The following is a 22,073-nucleotide window of genomic DNA, read 5'->3' on the forward strand; positions in this document are numbered from 1 at the left end:
AGAGAAGGGTGCTGGAATTATCCAGAGAAACTATATAGTCTAATTACTCCTGAGAGAAAGAGATGAAAATGTCGGTAGGTGTAGAATTTACACCTACAGAATGGACTCTTTGTGATTGTTTAAGCAAGCCGGTGACCAGAGTTAATCAGGCCAGTGTTCTGGGGAACAAAGAGAGAAAAGAGAAAGAAGAAGAAAAAAAGAAAAGAAAAACAAAGGGAGGAGGGCACCTCTCAGGCAGGGATGGGCGTGGCGGGATCCAATGCCTCAGGCGGGAGTTCTGCCTGGCGGTTGTGGGGAGGAGAGTGACGGTGCTCCAGTCCCTTCTTGAACCAAGCGCTACACCTCGCTTTTTTGGGCGTGTAAACTCCCCGTACCGGGGGCGCAGCCACAGTTCGTTGCACTCTTCAACCCAGGCCAGTCCCAATCTCCAAATCCCCGTCCGCGCGCCCCGCTGAAGTTGCCTTAGACACAGCTTCCCAGGCAACCCCCTCGGGCAATTCCAGGCTCCCTGCCGAGCTCTGGGGGCGGAGTCAGAATCGCTGCTTCCTTCTCTGGGTCGGGCTGGCGAGCATGGGCGGGGGCTGCCTGCCGGGTGTGCAGAGCCCGCTGGAGTGAGGAAAACCAAGTCCTTCTATGGCTCGTCACCCGAAACACGAACTCACAGGCAAATTTCCCAGTTTTTAGCTCTTTGCCTTTCCTCCAGAGCCCCAGCCAGCCAGGAGCGCGGACGCCCGGTGTCCACGCGCACGGCTCTTTCTGGGGCCCCAGCCGCCCGGGAGCTACAATGGCGGCAGGCGCGCCGCTACTCTGAAGTCCAGCCGCCAGGAGCCAGCACAAAGCAGCAGTCTGTACGCTCAGCACCCCCGGGACCACTTGGCGCGAGGGGACCTGGTGTGCATGTATTTGGCAAGTATGGTCTTTCTATGCCCTGAACGGAAGTTTTTCTGTCTCGGACTCTCTCGTTTTCCCCTCTCACTCCCCGTGGAGGGTAGAGGGGGATCACCTCCCACCCTGGAGTCTCCGATCCTTGCCCGATTTTATCTTCCCCAGTTCGCACTCACGTTAGAAGGCTCTCTCAGTGGATTCTGTGTCCTTTTTCTCCCAGTCTCTCAGGTTTTGTAAAGTTTCCAATGGCTTCAGATCTTTTCCATGTGATGTATGGGCACCAGTACAAGTATGGAGCTCCTAACTTCTCCGCCATCTTGCCCCCTCCCTGTCATCAGATTTTTAAACTCTGGCAGTAACAAACATTTGGGGAAATAGGATCATCCTCAGCTACTGAGAATTTAAATAGACACATTTTATAACTTGACACATCCTGATAAAATTGAAAATATGCTCATTTATTCCAGTTCTGCAAAGGAAAACTTGCCCACATTTGCACAGAAATATCTAGAGGTGTTCTCTGCAATATTGTTTATAATAGGGAAGATGTTTAAACTAGCAAAATATTCATCAGTAGGTGGATGGATGAATAAAATATGTTATAGTCATATAGTGGAATACTATATGATACTTTTAATAAAAATAAACTAGATCTGTAAATAGAAGTATGGGTAGATGTATAAAACATCATAACTGAGTGAAAAATAAACATAATACAAGATTTTATATGCAATATGATATAACCCATAGAAATTAAACATATGTCAAAATTATATCTTTTGTGTATCTTTATATGTAAATTTATAAAAATGGACATATATAAGCTGTTAGTATATAAAAATGCACTAAACTCATTATGTACATTTTTCTTGATGGTCCAGAAAGTGTATAGGGAAATTAAACTGAAAGGATCTCAGACCTTATGGGAATTTTACCTTTATCTGTAATGTGTCATTGCCTGAGAAACCTTGAACAAGTACTATATTAATGCTATTAATTCTGAGTGTTGGGGATACAGGCATTTATTATGTTATTTAATATTTTAAAAAGCTTCTCAAGAGCCTGCTTCGGAGTCTGTGCCTCCTTCTCTCTCTGACCCTCCCCTATTTGTACTCTATCTCTGTCTCTCAAAAGTAAACAAACGTAATAATAAAAAAGCTTCTCAAACACACACAAACAGAGGTGCCTGGGTGGCTCAGTCGTTTGAGCATCTGGCTTTGGGTCAGATCATGATCTCCTGGTTCGTGGGTTCGCAGTCCTGTGTCGGGCTCTGTGCCACTCAGAGCCTGGAGCCTGTCTTCGGATTCTGTGTCTCCCTCTCTCTCTGACCCTCCTCTGCTCACGCTGTCTCTCTCTCTTTCTTAAAAATAAATAAAAACATCAAAAAAAAACACCCCACACACACAAACAGCAATTTATTTTATAATAATAAGTAATTGTATTTTATATGTGCTTAAAACATAATCTGAAAGGATGCAAACAAAAATTATAATAGCTGTTATTTTTAGAAGGAAGGAATGGGATTTAAGAAAGGTAATTGATAGTGGTGGGTGAGGGTAAGTTAGTCAACAGTTTTTGCCTTTATCTGTTGTATTCAAATTTTGACAATGGAAAATATATTTGTGTCTTTTATATTTAAAATAAATACTTCGTGAGATGGAACTGATAATAAAATGGTGATCCACTGGGGCAAGTTAACCCGGTAGAACCAAATATATATGCTGCTTTCAGAATACTGAGAAAGGGTAGTTATGGAGGTAGAGGATGGTTTCTAAAAAAAAACTTTCTTTTCTGAGAAGGTGACTCCTGAATAGAATCTAGAATTTAACCCAGTGTTTAATTCAGGCGTCCACTAGTTTGGACTAGAAAAATATACGTTTTTAATTTCAGTAGCTTCTAACTGAAATTTAGCACTCCCATCAACTATGAATGAAAACAGCATTATTATATATATAATAGTTTAAATGATTATAAGTAAATATAATAAATTAAATAGATATAAATAAATATATAAATATTTAAATATATAATAGTTTAAAAATGTTATTCTGTAGATGAAGTAATAAGCTTCACTAGACTGCTAGAGGGGTTTACAACATACAGAAAAATGTTAGGACCCCTGATGTAAAAGAAGGTATCATGTAAGGATTGGTGAAGGGTGGGATGGACTGGGGTGCTGAGTGGGGAGGGGCTGGATCGAAGTAGGCAACGGAAGTTGGATGTGGGCATGAGAGCATAAGGGAATATGGCACCATAGGATTGTTTATGGTGTAAGTGCTATTTTTTTTTTTGTAGTTACCCTGAGAGGGGAAAAAAAAAGTCTATTCTTACCAATCTAATCAGAATTTGGTTCAGGAAATGAGTAACTTTGGAGCAAGACAGCATATCATGAAAAAAAAAATTCTCCTCAAAGTCTATGCTTCATGCTACTTTACATGAGAAAATTATTATCTTCAGAGTTTTAAACATGAGTTCATAGCTTATAATTATTTACCACCAGGTACTCTGTTGAAAAAAGAATTCTGTGAGATGCATATGATTAAACTGATCTGATTAGAAAATTGGGGTGTCTCCATGATTATCAACATCCAAATGGAAAACGAAAAATCCAGAGAAACACTGTGTGTTTTTTCCAGGTCAGTAGAATTATTGCCTTCAAACAAAATTTTTCTTGGAGCTCTCATAGGTAAAAATGAAACAAAACTGGTCTGCTTGGCGAGCTAATGGGAAAGCAAGGACTCAGCCTACTGTCTGTCCACCTTGTCCATCCCAGAAGCCCAGGAGGCTACTTACATACCTCAACATCTAGATATTTGGAAGCATCTATCTTTTCCCCTGACATTTTTCACTTTAAGCTGTACTTTTGACATTGTGTAGACTCAGCTATATCATTTTAAATATTATCATTTTTAAATAGTTTATTGTCAAGTTGGTTTCCATATAACAGCCAGTGCTCATCCCCACAAGTGCCCTCCTCCGTGCCCATCACCCCTCTACCTTTTCCCCACCCCATCTGCCCTGTTTGTTCTCAGCATTCAAGAGTCTCTCATTAAATATTATCATTTTTTTATTCTTTGTACATATCTATATCAAAAATGTTAGAATTTCAGTGCTGACATTGTGATTTCCATCTCTAATTTTCTGACAGTGTAGGAGCACTATTTAAGAGAGCAGGAAGGTAAAAGTCCTCTTTATTTTCTCTATCATTCATTTTACCTCTGGGTCATTGGCCCTGAAAAAGTCCTTAGAGCCCATGGTAATCATATCCTCAATTTTATTTCAGTAATATTTAGCTTAGCTTATTATCATGTTCTTTACCATGCAGCAGGTTTATCTCAACTTTAATACTTTCAAGTCTTCAGTGTTACTCATTTTGTATATGAGAGATTGACACCTGTAAATTGACCTTCATATACTGAATTTCAACCTTGCTATGATATATCACAAAGGAAATTTCAGAATATTCCATGGTGGCGTTAGCTATCAGTCCATAGTTCTACCTTGGAAATTTTACAAGGATATATTTAATTATGTAAATATAATACTAAATTTTATTTTATTTTATTATTTTATAAAATTGGGGAGAAAAACAAAGGATACTTATTATGTTAGAATTAAATACAGTAATAAATAATCTATAGATATGTCAAAGGCACAAGTCTCATTCTGGATTGTCTGGGTACTTACTGAAGATTAGCATGTCTTAATAGGTCCAGTTATGATAGAAAGAATGCTTTTATGAACTAATTTTTCACAAATTTCAGAGACAACGAAGGAAGGAGGCTTCCTGTGCACATTCTTGCTTCCAGCCAGCCTTCTGTACAGCAGCAGTTCTGCTCACTGACAGTGCTTCAGGCTCTGTAACTTTGAGCAAATCACTTAAACCTTCTGAACCTATTTCCTCATTCATGAAATGGCAAAGGTTTGACTAGCTGATCTCTAAAGTCCCTTCCAGAGCCATTGTTATAAGACTTAATATTTACTGGATTGAAGCAAGATACAGTCCTGGCCCTCTCCAGCCATTACATAAAACTGGAATTAACCCACACCTCCAGCCACCTGTCTCTGACATCTCATACACCGTATTTTAGTGTATTGATTGGATGATAACCTTTTCAAAACAAGACATCTAGTGCACTGCTCTTTTATATCACAGGTTGTCTTTGATGCTTTCAAAGCCATGTATTCTCTTTAGATAAAATATAAACTTATTTTATTATATCTGAGAAATTCTGGCATTAAGGAGAAAGGATTCTAGAATAAAATAAATAGGCATCAGCTTTCCTTCAACATGTTGCTTTTAAAATTAAATGCCAACTGGTAATTTAGTCCCACATCTATTCAGACTTTACCATAACTGAAAGTAGCTTCAGATGATTGTTTTTTCCAGCTAGGAAATTGATCTCGTATATTACATCTAAATAGTTTAAATCTGTGTGCTATTAGTAAACTGCCTAAGGAGGTCTCCAGTCTGTACAATATTAATTTAGATAAGCTTGAGATTTGTTAGCATAATAATGAGGTAATAGTTTGTTTAATTTAATCTGGACACAGTGATATGTGACACTTCAATAATAGCTAATGTGACCTTAAAGGTTAATGATGGCATCACTCATCTGAAGTGACAGACTACTTCAAGTTCTCCTGCAGTCGATCTTAATTCTATTTTTTTTTTATTAGGTTACTGGTGTAGTAATGAAGCTTCAGTGAACTGTTATCTGGAATTGCAAACTCGGCCAAATTAGTTCCAGAGGTCACATGATGAGACATTTCATTGTAATAGTAAATGGCATATGATAATGGACATGAGGGGGTAGAAATGTTTCTACATAGATCTTAAAATTCAAGAACTATTCAGAGATGCTTCTGTATGTGGAATTTTCTCAACTAACAAGTTGAAGTTTTCTCAGGCTATCATATCATATCATTCACCCTCCTGTCTTACTTTGTGCAACAACCATATATGTGGCTGCTGTATCATATAAACCACAGTGTTTGGGCAAGGGAAGAAAAGAGAGAGAGAACCAGAATTTGAGCCAGGCTGTAAGGAGTTTCAAATACCTCAGGGAAAGACAATAAATAGACAAACTGCAGGTGATCTGTAATAGAAAGGAATGAACACAGTTGTCTAATGAGAGGAAAAAAAAAAAAACATACAGTGCTTTCAGATTCATAGGAGGATGCAAGAAATTTCTACCCACACTAGAGGCCTAGGAAGGCCATTTCCTGGCTTATCCTCAAGCAGGTGAATTCAGAAATGTTCTGATTAAAACGTACTTTATTTTTCTGTAGCCTTCCTGATCTTTGCATCTTCTGTTACTCTACTATATTGGACACTGGAGAGAGATGAAGGAGTGAAGAATGAATGTGATGAATATAGATACATAGATGGATGTTATCGAATTGAGAAAGGCATTTTTTGGTCATCAAGATATAGAGGGACTGGCTTCAAAAGTATATATCTAAAGCAACTTGAAAAAGGAAAACCAGGTGAATGATCTTGAATGTTGAGGCTTGTGTGCAGATTTCTCTAACCAATATATATAGGAAATGTAATATAGACAGAGAACTTCTTCAGTGTGAGAAGCTTAGAAACCCATGGAGAATCAGATTATCTAATTTTATGCTTCAGATACTCTCTGAGGTGATCTTCTTTTTGACCTCTTTTATTTTAGTTTCTGAAAATTCAGCCTGTCTCTTTAATGTTAAAAAAGTCAAGGAAAGATTTGTCTTGGGTCAGGAAACCAATGTATCTTAAGTCTCCCACAGTGTTTATTTGTCAAATTTGGGGAAACCTTCATGTTTGGATTCCTGTCACATACCCCTCTCCCTCCTATATGGTTTTTGGATAATTGGAAGTATAGAGTGTTGATTAAAGAGAAATGAAACGATTGGACTATAGTATTCCATGTGGCTGCTGTGTGACCTTCAAGCCACTGCTGAATGCATTTTTGTAGAAAACTCAACTCATTTGTGTAATGTATCAGCTCCCTCTTGTGACTATCCAGCAGCCAATTTGATGAGGAGGAAATAAAGGCACCTTTTAGCTACTTCCATTTCCTTAGTAGAGTGTTAGGAGAGAATTGTTGTTCAGGGATAATCATACCCTCCTGCAAAGAAAAACTCAAGTCATAGACATTAGTAAGAGTAGCACCCTTTGCGCTCTGACTTCTGTGACAAGTTCTTACCCACGATTCAGTCTATAAAGGGCTCGTATTATGTGTTAGCTGAGCAAATGTCCTACCAGCCTGGAGACCCTGAGAGTGTAACGTAGCTCAGATTATAAGGTGAGATCAAATAAAAATTATATCAAGAATACCGTGACATGTCATTTATTTTCGTTTTTAAAAATTCATTTAGAGAGAGAGCATTCTTGCCTGTGTATGTGAGCAGGGGGGGTGCAGAGAGAGAGAGAGAGAGAGAGAGAGAGAGAGAATCTCAAGCACGCTCCACACACACAGCGCATGGAGCCCAATGTGGGGCTCAAACACACAGACTGTGAGATCATGACCCGAGCTGAAATGAAGAGTTGGACACTCAACCGACTGAGCCAACCAGGTACCCCTGCCATTTATTTTCTAATGCTAATTATCTTCCCTACACCATTAAGGCCACCTAAAGTCATTTTCTCTAAACAAAACAAAAAATAAATTAAAATAAAATAAAATAAAATAAAATAAAATAGTAAAATAAAATAAAATAATAAAATAACAGAGAACTTATTCCAATCATCAGATCTTATTCTGTTTCCTTGTCATCTGAACATGTCTTTTGAAATACTTATCTTAATGGACTCTAATCTCTTCTTGTTTTGTTAAATAACTATAGTTAATCTTGCAGTTTGTAAATAATTTCATGCCTTTTCTCATTTGCCTCATGCTGTGTTTAGGCTGGGAGGTAGAATCTGTTGACGTTCTCTTTGGCACAGGCCAGGGCTGTGGACGTGCAAATTTCAGGGAAGTTCATTTTCAACTAGCAAATGGTGGACTTGATTCTAAGACCCAGCCTTGAGATCTGATTTTCTTACTGTAGGACCAGTCTTGTTTTGTTTACACAGTGTTCTCAAAGAGCTTAAAAAGCCATCTGCTACTATGACATCAAGGTCAGCCGGACACCTGTAAACTGCAAAATCAGGTGCCCACACCAGCCTTATTTAATCAGAACTTCTGGTTTCTGATGTTGTTCCTAACTCATTTGCTATCTATGTATATTTCTTTCTCATGTCTTCATGTCTTTCAGCTTCTTAAAAAAATCCTTAACATGAGTTTAATGCCATTATTAAATATTCATCCATATAAATATTTACTGAACTCCTACTATGTGCCTCACACAGAGCCCCAAGATACAATGGCAGATGAATATGTTATAATAGTTGACATCCTAACTTGCATTGTCACTGGGGAAATCAGCCATCAGGCTGATTAGTCTTATTATTGGCTTTGGACATGCAGGAGGCATTCAAATTGAGATTGATTCCATTCTTTTCAAGGTAGGCAATCTCGTAAAAGAGAAAGTGAAAGGAACAAAAAGAAATAACTTGTATTCATAGCCTACTGAGAAGTGCCAGGAAGGAGACCTCAGGTAGTCCTGATACAACACTTAGGGAGTCTTGAGCAGGAAGATGACAGGTCAAAAATCCACTTAAAAGCATCTCACTGTGTATCCAACTATCCAGCCCATTCCCTTCAGCTCCCACTGGTTTCCTTTGAAGGAACTCACCGTGTAAGCAGGTGAGGGAATTTGTAACAGAGCATGATCAAAAGCAAATTGGGTAAGCGAGGGAAAGCAATTACACAGGGAGATCATTAATTGGAGAGCTTATCTCTTCAGTGAGTTTGGAATGTGTAAACTGCAGTGTTGTGAATTGAATTTCACGCACTCCCATTGTTTGTGAAGAGCTGGCTGTGTGTGGGAGGTGCTGAGTGATTTGCTAAAAGTGTTGTAAGAACACCAGCAATCAAAAAGCCACTGGGCTCTGAAAGGCCCGGAATTGAGTGAAGGTGCAAAGGCAGAAGGCTGAAGTGGACTGGGACTTTTTACTGAAATAGAGCTTGAAACTAAGGAAGTACAATCAGTTATAAAGGGTAGTTTAGAGAAAGGTAAGGCAGAGGGGATTGGAAAAGGTCTTGCTAAGATCCTGTTTCATCCATCAAATTTAGACTCCTGCTGGGACAAAGTCTACCTGAGCTTGGGGTGAAAAGGCTCCTTGAAGTTCACAAAGCTTATAAAAAAGAGTCTGTTAGGAATCACATGCATATATATTCAAGAGAAATAAGAAGTCATTTTAAACCATTCCCCTACCTAGACGGGAAATAAGAGGATGCAGGGGGCCCCGTTACTTGGTTTCTTTCAATCCTGACATTCCGTTCCAGGCACTCACACGCTCACCTGCTCTGATGTTTGTACCCTTGCCACCTTCCAGCAATCCGTGTTACCTCTAACCTCTGTTACCTTTGCCTGGATTTTTTGCCGTCTTAATTTGCTGCAACCCAACTCTCAAATCCTAGCTTGCCACGGGTTAAATGGTCTAAAAGCAGCCTACGCCTCTCCTTTGAAACACAGATTATTTGGTGTTTATCTTCCTCATGATCCTGAAAACTCAGTGAGGTTAGGGCTCTATGTGTACCGGCTTCTGCTGTGTCACTGCTTTCTGGCACACTGCCTGGCGTTTCTGAGACCCCAACCACTGCACATTGTCTTTATTCTTTCTTCCCTGTGGATTGTGAAATCCTTGAGCTCAAGTACTCTGTCTTAGGTTTTTTCCCTTGGGTCATAACAAAATACCTGGTGTGTAACAGACCTTAAATAAGTGTATGTTAAATGAATAAAACCTAGAAGAAAATACCTGCAGCAGGGTTTCTCAGTCTAGGCACTGTTGACATTCTGGGCTCTGTGGTTCTTTGTTGTGGAGGACCATTCAATAGGATGTACAGCATCTTCCCCAGCCTCCACCCATCAGCACTTCTCGATGTTACAAAAACCAAAAATGTCTCCATACATCACTAAATAAATATTCCCATTGGGGGAGGGGCAGTGAGTGTAGGTGTGCAAAATCACCCCAGGCTGAGAACCACTGATCTAGAGTACATATCTTTAAATCACCCAAACTGTAAATATGAATTACAACTGCCAGGTTTTCAAAAACAAAACAAAACAAAAAACAAAAACAAAAATACAAAAAAAATCCAAAAAACCCCTATGGACAAGAGATAACAATTATAAAATTCATTTAGGATTAGTTGAAGGTGAATTTGATTGATGCAGGCTATCTTGCAAGCTGCTAGGGGAACCACATTTATGTAGTCAGATAAAGGAGTTAGTAAATTTTCTCAGAATATTCTTGATAACGATTAAATGAGTTAGCGTACGTCGAAGTATCTTAGATCTGTGACCAGCTCATAGTAGCACTTCAGTTAATGTGATATGTGATTTTCTTTTGTTGATCTAATCAACACATTTGATTTCAGTTAATTGCTGGTAACAAAAAATTTGAAAGAGTTTAATCAGATGAAAACACATACACATACATAATCCATTTAGTTGATTTTTTTAAGGCAAAACTTTCTGACCAATTGATTGACTGCGTTCTTTGTTAGGGGACCGGTGTGTTGGCGCAAAGAGTGGGTTATTTTCTTTCCTGCTGGGCAACGCTAAATTACATCCCCCAACTTACGCTCCCTTGGAGTGACTCACACAGTGGTTGATGCTAGAGTTCACCTAAGGTGAAGGTTTGGGTTATATGAGGTCAGATTTTCTCCATGAAGCAGGACAAACAAAAATTTATAATGCCAGGCTTCTTGCTGTAATTTCCAAAAGTCGATGGCCACTGGCTGTTCCCTCCCCCAGCTCTTTCCTGGAACAAAGTATAGGAATTCTCCCCAGAGGCTCCTGGGAGATGGAGAGTTTCTGGGTAAGTAGACTTTTTCTCCCACACCCAGGAGGATTCATGGCTGACTGAGTAGTAAATTCACTCTCAGTGTTTCAGCTCACAAATGAAGGAGTAATACAAGAAGTTCTGCATGTGTATTGGCTGAAATGGAAATGGACAATAAGCAACTGGAGTTTGTAAGAAAATACATCCTGCTGGAAAAAACATGATTGCTATTTTGGAAAGAATTGCAAAATTGGAAGGTACAGGGAAGTATAGATGTCATGCACTTTAAATTGAGGTCATCGTTAGATATAAGTGTTTATGGAATGAGATTTGCAAGAACAAACAGTTGGTTTAGATTGCTGTGTGGCTATAAGCCTGGGAGGGACTGTGAGGATTTTTGGAGGTGGAGAAGGCAGGTCTGTAGATATGTCTGCAGAACACCTACAATTATTACTGCTGTATTTCAGTGAGCTTTATTCCTGTATTTGGGCCTGGACTTAAAATTGCTTCGCCATAGCTTCCCTAATGTGAAATACTTTGTATGGTGCATAGAAAATCCTCAATGCATTTTTGTTTCCTGTGATCTATGCACTGAATTTCCTTCATGATTTCTAAACTAAAAACTAAACAAAACAATAGTTTCATACTTCATTCCTTTTCCAACTTAAGATTCCTTTCCTATAAGACAGGAACATAACTATAATGTCCTTAGGTAGCTATGTGATTTTAGGACAGTCATAACCACTCTGGCCTCAGTTTCCATATATGAGGAAGAAAGGATTTGACAACTTAACAGAGTATTAATTCTTCACTTGATTCCTTTCTACTTGAATCCAAGCCCATTTTCTTTTGCTTACTTCAGTTTAAGATGAATTCTGATTGAAAAATGGGTGTGGGCTTCCAGGATTGCCCCAATCTGGTTATGACTTGGAATCTGATAAAACAGCATAGATTCTTATACTGAGTGAGAAATATTAGAGATTAATGTCAGCCCACAGTCATAAGCCTAATATCCAACCTCAGGGATATGTAAATAAGACCAAACAGGCTAGAAAAGTAAGGAAGATCAATAAGGAGGTGTATATTACTTACTGGCTCTATGATCTTGGACAACTTACTCCTCATCTTCAGTTTCTTTATTTATAAAATGGAGTTTGCCATTCTTTCCATAAAAGTTTTCTAGAAAGCAAGCAGAGGCAGTGTTCACAGTGGCGTCAGATCAAGATAAAGGGCAAGAGATCATAAAAAGAGTGGTGATGGAAAATGAGTTTTCTCAGAGTAATTCTGCATCTTGGAGTCTCTTAGATTTACTTCATCATGGTTACTCTGGTCCACTGGCCAGGCAGCTAATATGCAATGACCAATATCATGCTGCGAGTTGCAGCAGACCTTCTGTGACTTGGGTATGGAATTTTTACAAAAGCTAATTACCACCTGTCTCCTTACCGGGCTATATTAGTCTGCTCAGGCTGCCCTAACAGAATGGCAGGTTGGGCAGCTTATACAACAAAATTTATTTTAGCACGGTTCTGGAGGCTAGAAGTCCAAGGTCAAAGTGCCTGCAGGGCTGGCTCCTGGTGAAGCTGCTCTCCATAGGTTGGTGGTAACTTCTCACTGTGTCCTCACATGGCCCTTTCTCTGCGCATGCACACAGAATTCTCAGCTCTCTCTTCTTTTTCTTACAAGGTTTCCATTTCTATCACATTAGGGCTCCACCCTTAGGACCTTATTTAACCTTAAGACATCCCTAAATGCCCAATCTCCAAACCGTCATATTCAGGTTAAGGCATCAACACAAGAATGAGGGGCACAATTCAGTCCATTAAACCCACCATCTATTCAGTCTCCTTATTACCTGTAGGCTCCATGGGAAAGATGCTTGAGGAAGGACAGTAGCAGGAGTGTCTCAAACAAGTTACTTGTAGATCCTAAGACTAATTGGATCTATGGTTTGGAATTTTTGCTGATTTCCACTTACAAATCCATCTCTTTGGAGCAATGCATCAAAAATTCTCAACCAACCATGTGAAAATAACACTGGACTCTGTGTTATATATCTTAGTTTTGTTATGACTGTGTATCCTTGGAAAACTGACTTTTGACCTGCCCAAGCTTCAGTTTTCTCATCTGTAAATAGGAATAATAAGGTACTATTCCTTATTGATAAGTAGTTGAATATAGACAAACTACTACTAAGGTAACCACTATTTTTGCCCATGTCCTGTATCTTCCTATTACTCTTTACTTTTTCTAAAATTCCTTCCCTATTTCATGATCAGCCCATGTTTTAACCTCTTCCATGAAGATTTCTATGATATCCTAAAGTATTATTTCCTATCAGTAATCCAATGAGATTGACATGGTACCTCAAGTTAATGACTCATTCTGGAGTTGTTTATGTATACCCCCATCATATTTTGAGAGCAGTCTCTGTAAATTTTTATTTTTAATAAACCTCTGCACATTTTAAAGTGCAATCATTATTTCTTAAATGAAATGCACTGAGTCTAGTTTAAGAAACAAATATTATAGAAAAAAGCAGAAACCATCCCACAAAATCCTCCCAAGATACCCTTGGCTGATTTTTGTGTCTGCCACAATGGCATCTGTCATAAAACCTAACACACATTTCTCTAATTGTTCATTTACTTACTTTTCTCCCCACTATATTTTGAGATCATAGAGGACAAGAACTGTCTAATTCCTCTGTCTGCCCTAGGGCTATTGTACTGCCTTTTAGATTACAGGTTTTTCTGATCTATTGAATGGAGGAGGTATATAACCAAAAGAACGGGGTTTAGCTCAACTTTCATATTTTTCCACCAAATAAATATTTACTTCCCTAGTAGCTTACCCCGGAGGCTGATGTCCTTTCACTAGCTAAACAAACATTTATGGAATACCTTACAGTATAATAAGATCTGTAATGGACAAGATGAATTTACAGAGAAGACCCAGCTTCTAATTTTATGGTTTTTTTTTTTTTTAAAATTTCTGAGAGAGAGAGAGAGCGAGCATGAACAGGGGAGGGTCAGAGAGAGGGAGATACAGAATCTGAAACAGGCTCCAGGCTCTGAGCTAGCTGTCAGCACAGAGCCCAATGCGGGGCTCGAACCCATAAACTGTGTGATCATGACCTGAACCAGCTGGATGCTTAACCAACTGAGCCACCCAGGAGCCCCTCAGCTTCTAATTTTAATATTTTAATCTTATAGAATAGGCCTACCAGGAAACAAAATTATACTACAGTGTGAGAGATACACTAGGATAGAAGGAAGCACAGAACCTTTAGAACCCAGAGGAGGCCCAGCTGTTCCAATGCATTCTCTTCCCTCATATGCACCAGGGTCTTTCCCAACTCAAGGTCTCCACATGTGTTATTCATCTGCCCAGAACATACTTTTCCCTGCTGTCCATATGAGTACCTCATTATTCATGTTTCAGCCCCAGTGTCACCTCAAAAGAAAGATATTCTGACTTTCAGGTCAGCTTCTTTTCTTTTTCACATTACCTTTGTTTCCTTTATAGCATTTATGGAATTCCATATTGGACTTATGTAATTTGTTTATTTGCTTGCATAATGTCTTTCTTCCCCATTGACTATGCACCCTATGAATAGGGCATCTGGGTCCTTTTGGTTTAACATTATTTGAAGCAGTGGGATCAGTCCCTGGAATAACATAATAATTCACAAAACATCAATTGGCTGAATAAATGTGAGTATGAATGAGCAGAGAATGTCCAGCCCCAAGAGAACCAGCGAAGAGGGGGGAGAAGACTAAGCTAACAAGTAATATTTGTTTAAGATTGTTCTACAATTCAAAGTGCTTAGATCTTCCCCTCTGCACATTTGTTACAAGCAACATTTCGTAGATGGGAAAATCTGAAACACAGAGCTGAGGTCCCTCATGCAGACATAAACAAGCAAAAAGTAATACACGGTGGAATGAGAGCCTCATGGTCAGGTTAATTTGAATCCAAATCCTCTACTTTTCCATGAATTATGACAGTATCCCGAGCACCTGCAGGCTGAAGGAATTGCTGTTCTCAACCATTCATTTCCTTCTGGGGAAGCAAATTCTTTACTACTCCAAAGTATCTTACAAACACAACATATCCAGGATTCAGTGACATAGATAAAGGGATTTTTATCGTTCCCTTATTAAGTCCTACAGACTTTTAAATTTCTGTTTCTGGAATCTCTTCTCTTATTTTAATGTTCATGATATTTTGTTTTACATTACTTTGGCCCTTTGTCATCCAGGTAGGGAATATTAAATTTATGATATCATCTTGCATCTCCATGCACTTTGCATATTCTGCAGCAATTGCTTTGTTCACTGCTAATTCTTTGCTTCACCAGAGTTAATTCCTTTATTAACAATTTCAGGTTTTCAATTCTCTGTCTAGCCAACATCTCCTAATTTCTTCTTCCAGTTCCCTTTATGTATTATTGAATCCTCTAAGTGAATTATTTAACTCTGCATAGCATTTTGGGATGTGATTTGCATGAAACATGTTGTACAAACTAAAAGCATATCATATTAAAATGTGTATAATTGCTTGAAGAAAATGTCCCCTGGGAATGCATTGTGCTGTATATAATGGCTGTGGGGGAATTTTGAACTCTAATATGACAGCAACACGAAACAAACAAAAAAGAGTGACATAGTTACATGGGAAGATTTGACTTGCATTTAAGTAGATAAAATGTGTTTATATGCCAACTATGCTCTTCTGTTTTAAATTTTCTTTTTCCCTTGACTTTTAATGCAAAGAACAAAAGGAGAATTTTACCCTTAACTAATCTATACAAAAGTTTTGTAGAGTGAGTAGTAATATCTCTGTTTTATAGATAAGTCAAAGATTTATCTGTGACAGATAACGATGTTAGTTGACAGAAAGATCTTTCTGATTCTGGAGTTTCTAGCCTTTGCCTAACTTCTTGCTTATTAAGAGAGTATGACAGGGCTGCCTGGGTAGTTGAACATGCAACTTTGGCTCAGGTCATAATCTCACAGCTCGTGAGTTTGCGTCCCTTTGTGAGTTCGAGCCCTGAATGGGACTTGCTGCTTGTCAGTGTAGAGCCTGCTTCAGATCTTCTGACCCCACTGTCTATGTCATCCCCTCCCTTATGCCATCTCTTTCAAACATAAATAAACATTTAAACACAAAACAAAACAAAAAGAGTATATGACAGAGGATATAGTGTAACTGAGTGAATTGAACTCTGCCCTTAATGACTTTTGTCATAGAGCTGAGCAAGGAATGAGTTAGGGGGTTTAAGGAACAGATATATTGGCCAGACAGAGAATATTTTCTTCTAGAACATTTTTCTAGAACTTGAGCCTGGAAGTTAGGTTCTTTTAATTATACCATCTCTCAAGTGGTAGCAGCTCTGGATTTTGTGCAAGTGTTTATATTAAAACTTAAGGGGCACCTGGGTGGCTCAGTCAATTAAGTGTCCAACTTTCACTCAGGTCATGATATCATGGTTTTGTGAGTTAGAGCCCTGTGTTGGGTTCTGTGCTTCAGATTCTGTGTCTCCCTCTCTCTCTCTCTGCTCTTCCCCTGCTCACTCTGTCTCTCTGTCTCTCAAAAGTGAATAAAAGCATTAAAAAATTTAAAAACCCCACTTTGTTGGACTATAAAAGCCCTTAAAATCTAGACCCACCTGTGACCCCCAACCTAATTTTCAGTATTTTCTCATTTTTCTGTAGTCAGAAGACTTATCACTAACATTGAAAAACTCTTCTTTCAATCCCATTTACATGTATTTCTAGATACTGGAATGAATCAGTATCTATTTCTCATCCCTATTTTCTCAGAAGGAGGAGGGGCAGGGATGAATAATAAGACCTCATCCAGCAAAACTGCTGCTATTTAGGTAGAGGGACAGAGAAGCAGCATAGATGGGAAATGTAGATTATCTTTGTTTTAGTCAACACAGACTACTATAACAAAATACCAAAACTGGTGACTTACCAACCACAGAATGGTATATCTCATAGTTCTAGAAGCTGAAACTCCAAGATGAAGGAACTGGGAGATTTGGTGTGCAGTGAGGGCCAGGTTCCTGATTCTTAGATGGCCATTTTTTTAATGTGTCCTCAACATGGCAGAGAGAAAAGAAGCAAACTCTCTTTTGACTCCTTAAGGGCACTAATCCCACCTCCCTCTACTCTCATGACCTCACCTAATTTTAATTATTTTCCATAGCCCCATATCCTGATATCATCCCATTGGAGAGTAGGATTTCAAAATATGAATTTTAGGAGCACACAAACATTCACTCTGTAACACTGTTTAATTGTTTCTAGGCAACAGAATAAGTCGCAGCTAATAGAATAAATGCCCTTTTATCAATATGGAGTTGAACTGTGCTGGCTCAGAGGAAAATTTATGTTTATCTTAACAAAGTTTGCTCATCTCAGGGGAAATATGGTCAGTAAGTTCTCAGAGGGCCATACTCAAACCAGTTCATGCAGTTAGAACATGTTTCTTCTCCAGGAATTGGGACATAAAGTGCACAAGCTGAGGCTATGGTGATGTTTGAATCCACAAACCAAGAGGAATCAGGGATGAAATCTCATGGGGAGAGAAAAAGTTAAATGTATGAGAGAGGGGATCCCCTGATCTGAGAAACCTGAACTCAGTTTTGAAGAGAGGGTTGTACAAATCTGAGGGCAGAAGGTGGGGTTTGGAGTGTGGTCCTGAGAGTGAGGGGTGAGCGGAAGGGGAGTCCATTCAGGACAGACTTTGCAAAGACACATGTGAGGTAGTCCCTAACCCCATCATGTACATGTGTGCACACGTGCGTGCGCGCGTGTGCACACACACGCACACACACACACACACACACACCCCACAGATTTATTTTTGGTCCTCTGTGACTCTATAGATGCATCATCCTAAATGAGAGTGTTTGCTCTGATGGGGGCAGATGACTCTGAATGGCTTTTGGGTCAAGTATGTACCCAATATCAGGAAATACAACTTTCAGCCTAGGCAGCACATAGAAGATTCCCAGCCTTTTACAGAGCAAAATTGATTGTTAAGCCACTCTGTGTAAGTTCATGATGCATATTAGCCCATGTCAAATGTCAAGGCCCCTTGAAGCAATTCTAATTGTCTCTAGCCAGGAATGAGTATTTTGGTATTTTTTAACTTTGTCATTTTTTACATATGACTCACTGAGGATATGCTTTGTGTCAAGAAATGTGTGAGGCTTTAAAGATGCTAACTTGAGCAGGCTGGCATGAGTGCATGTGTCAAGATTCCACATAGAAAGATGACCAGTGTGGGGCGCGTGGGTGGCTTAGTCGGTTAAGCGTCCGACTTTCGCTCAGGTCACGATCTCGCGGTTCGTGGGTTCGAGCCCCGCGTCGGGCTCTGTGCTGACTGCCAGCTCAGAGCATGGAGCCTGTTTCAGAGTCTGTGACTCCCTCTCTCTATGACCCTCCCCTGCTCACGCTCTCTCTCTCTCTCCTAGAAATAAATAAAACATTAAAAAAAAAAAAAAAGATGACCAGTGTAAGCCTGAAGATAAAAGGCCTTCTTTGTGAGTAGAAATTACTAACTTTCCATTCTAGCTTTTTGGTACACCAAATGACTTGAATTTGCTAAGTAAATGCAATGCAAAATGTTCTCTTTTTCAAAAATTACATTCTACTCCCTTAGGAAGAATTTTGTAAAATTAGGTTTGCCCAATGCAAGGAGAAACTGGGTATCATAAGGAATTAACCCTGTTTTGCAGATCTTGACCCCCAAATCTTTATTATGATAATCATGGATGTTGACATTCAAATACTAACATGAAAGTAACACTTGGAAACTAGTTTGTCCTGTTCCTAAGGAACTTCATATGGCAAAATTGCATTATAAAAGCAAAATGATGAGGGAGTATGGTATGAGAGGTTGATTCCTGTTAAAAAATCTGACTATTCTGCAGAGGTTTCAATTTAAAGTGTTTTTTAATAGAATAGAAAAGTTAGCTATAAAACCTGAAGATGAGTTTTAAAAAATCCAAAATTTGATTACATCTTGCTCTTGACCAGTACTAATGATCTCACAATATTTATAATCACTAGCACCATCATTTGCGTGTTACTTCTATACATTCATATTATTTTATCATCTTTATCTCTAATGATTACAATAAACAATGCATAAAGCCACTGAATCATTGGTCATGAGGAATAATTTCTTCATGATCATGTCACTAGTTTATGTCCATTATTAGCATGCTCAGCCCATGTTCTCAAAAAACAATGACAGCTATCATTTATTAAATTCTTACTCTTTTCCAAATATCTCCTAGGCACCTTTATATAAAATATTTAATTTATCATCACAACAGCCCTGTGAGATTGATACTGATTTTAATCTTCCATTAGTAAATAAAATGGATTCTGAGTTAGTAAATAGCTGCACTGGGATTTGAGCCCTGGTAATGGTGTCTCCACAGCCCAGAATCTTAACAAATCCAACTTGTTAGCACCCCTCATTAATCAAATGGCATTTTGAAAATGAAAGCTGTAGAAATACTTTACTTTAAGATAATATAGGTTATATTGAGAAATTAGTGTGTTGTGCTATATATAATAAATTTAGACATGATATATGTTAAAAGAAATAGATGTGGTAGTGGAGTTCTGTTATAAATTTCCAATTACTTCTTACTCAAGTATTGATGACCATTTTGATCCAGCATGTCTAAAGAACACATCTCTTTTGTGACTTAAATTACCTTTCTCTTTTCCATTGATTCTGATAATCTTTTTGTTTTGTTTATGTCACAATTTCTGTGCCGCATAATCTACTTCGTACTTTGATGATCTTTTATCATCAGCAGAAAAAGTACATTTGTTTATGCACTAGACCAAATTGTATTCTTTAAAAAATATTTATTTATTAGTTGATTTTTTGTTCTTAAAAGGACTTTGCTTCTCGATAATGGGTCATGCATAATGCTGATGGTTTGCCTGATTTATTGATTAAGGAATACAGACATATGCCATCATTCTTTTCCACCTGGGTATTCTGGGACAATATTCTATATATTGATAGCAGTTATTTATTTATTGCCAATGACTATAAGGAGTGATTTTAGAAAATTAAAAATTTATACAAACATTGTCAATTTTTAGTCTTACCCCAAAATAAATTTTTCCATGAGTTAGCACCCTGACATAGCCTATGCAACAAAATTTAACATTACATCCCTCTCACAGAGTTGTGTCTCTATTACAATTTATTGCATGTCCAATGTCATGTAGATAATCAATCAACTTGCTCAGTGGATCAGTATGAGACCTGTCTAATCACTATGCCTCTCAGTCCAGCTGGATTGCTATGAATGAGTTACTTAACCTCTTAAAACTGTTCATTAACTTAAGATATGAGTATGATGTGACTTGGACTTAATTTGTAGCACCCTTCCTACAACATGTTGAAGAGCTGTATGAATGTCTGATTTCTTTATTAGGTTGAGGGTGTTCCCTTGTCTTCCTACTTTGCTGAGAATTTTAATCATGAATGAATGATACATTTTGTCAAATGCTTTTATTCTGTATGAGTGGATATGATTATATGGTTATATGGTCTAACTTCTTTAGAATGTTAGCACAGTGTACTCACTGAGGTCCTATATGATCTAATTTCCAGCTATTATTCCAATAGTATCCCCCAGTATCCTCCCTTTCTCATTCTCTGGTCCAGGCACGTTACCTACTTTCTGTTTCTGGACCACTTCTTGCCTTTGGACCTTTGCACTTCTTCCTCATCCAGTTAAAATCTTTACTTCCCTGAAGTTTTGGATCAGATTTTATCTTCTTAATGAGTCTTATATTGACCATTTGACTCAATAATGTAACTGGAACCTGGTATCTTCTAAACCCCCTCAATCTGTATTTTTAATGTAACATTTATCACCTTCTAGTGTATTATATTTGCATTGTGTTTATTGAGCATTTTTCTGTTCCTCCATTCTATTTCTTCCTCTCGCTCTGTCCCCTACAAAAATAATGTAAGCTCCATGAAAGAAAGAACTTTTATTTGTTTTGTTTTGTTTTGTTATATTCCCAGTATCTAAAACTGGCTCATAGAAGGAACTGTATCCACATTAGTTCAGTGAATGACTAGTCCACAGTATGAATGCTTGAATGGGTTCTGCTTTTGTCTTTGTTAGCTCATTCTCACCTATTGTAAGTAGGTTTCCCATGCAAACAAAGGAGAAGTGGGATATGATCATAGGGAAGACCATCCATACATCATGTTACCGTGGGAATCCAGAGGAAAGACCAGTGAACAAGGGATAGAAGAGGATTCAGAAAAGAATTGTAAGAGTTGTGATGAGCCAAGCTTGGCTAGTATTTCTAAACTTGAACCATGTGGATCTTGGATTAGGATGGGATCAGGTCATTTATCTCGAGGAAGTAGCATGCTTTACTAGAAGAAAAGGGTAAAGAGACATTGGGCAGACAAAACTCACAGATGTTCACCACTGTCTTTATTTCGATGTGACACCTCTACAAAGGGCCACCAGATATATCAGTCCACTTTAAATCATCTTGAAGTAGAAGTTACTCAAGCTACTCAAGCTAACCCTTCCAAATTACTTTCTTAACCATTGAAAATTCAGAAAATTTTGTTTACATTGTTCTTTGCTCCCAAACCTTCTCAAGTAACCACATTGTTAGTTCTTTCTAAATACACACAAAGAGGGCTCTTGGATAGCCACAAAACTTGTGTTTATTTTAAAGAAAATTGCTTTAGTCAGCAAAGATAACTATTCCATATTGGCAAAGCTCTCCACAACTTATAGCAATTATGGAAAGATACAGAGTTGAGAAAGGATACCACAAATGAAAATGAACATGACATTTTATAATGGATAGATATAGTAATGTTGAGAAAACAGTTAAAAAAGGAAAGTTATTGAAAATATGAAGTTTCCCATAGCATCTTACATTTGCCTATCTTAGAAGTAAGATCCTATTGAGTGAAACAAAATACTAATAACATTATATTACTTAGTATTATTTAACATTTGTTTAATATTTATATATTATGATATTATTTAATATTTAATAATTATTTAAAACGCCTCATTACAAAACTAAAAGATAGGAATTGTTGTCCTATTTTACAGATAAAGAAACCAAATTTTCAGTACTTTAAGTAATTCATTTAACATCAACCATGAAGAAATGGGGAATGGGACTAACCTAGAGTTATCTGATTCTAAACTTCAAATTTCTGTATCAGACAATAATAATATGCTTCTAAGAGACTCAAGTCTGTTCTCTTCTAA

Source organism: Hyaena hyaena, unplaced genomic scaffold, assembly GCF_003009895.1.
Source record: "Hyaena hyaena isolate Hyena2069 unplaced genomic scaffold, ASM300989v1 scaffold_517, whole genome shotgun sequence".
Lineage (NCBI taxonomy): Eukaryota > Metazoa > Chordata > Mammalia > Carnivora > Hyaenidae > Hyaena > Hyaena hyaena.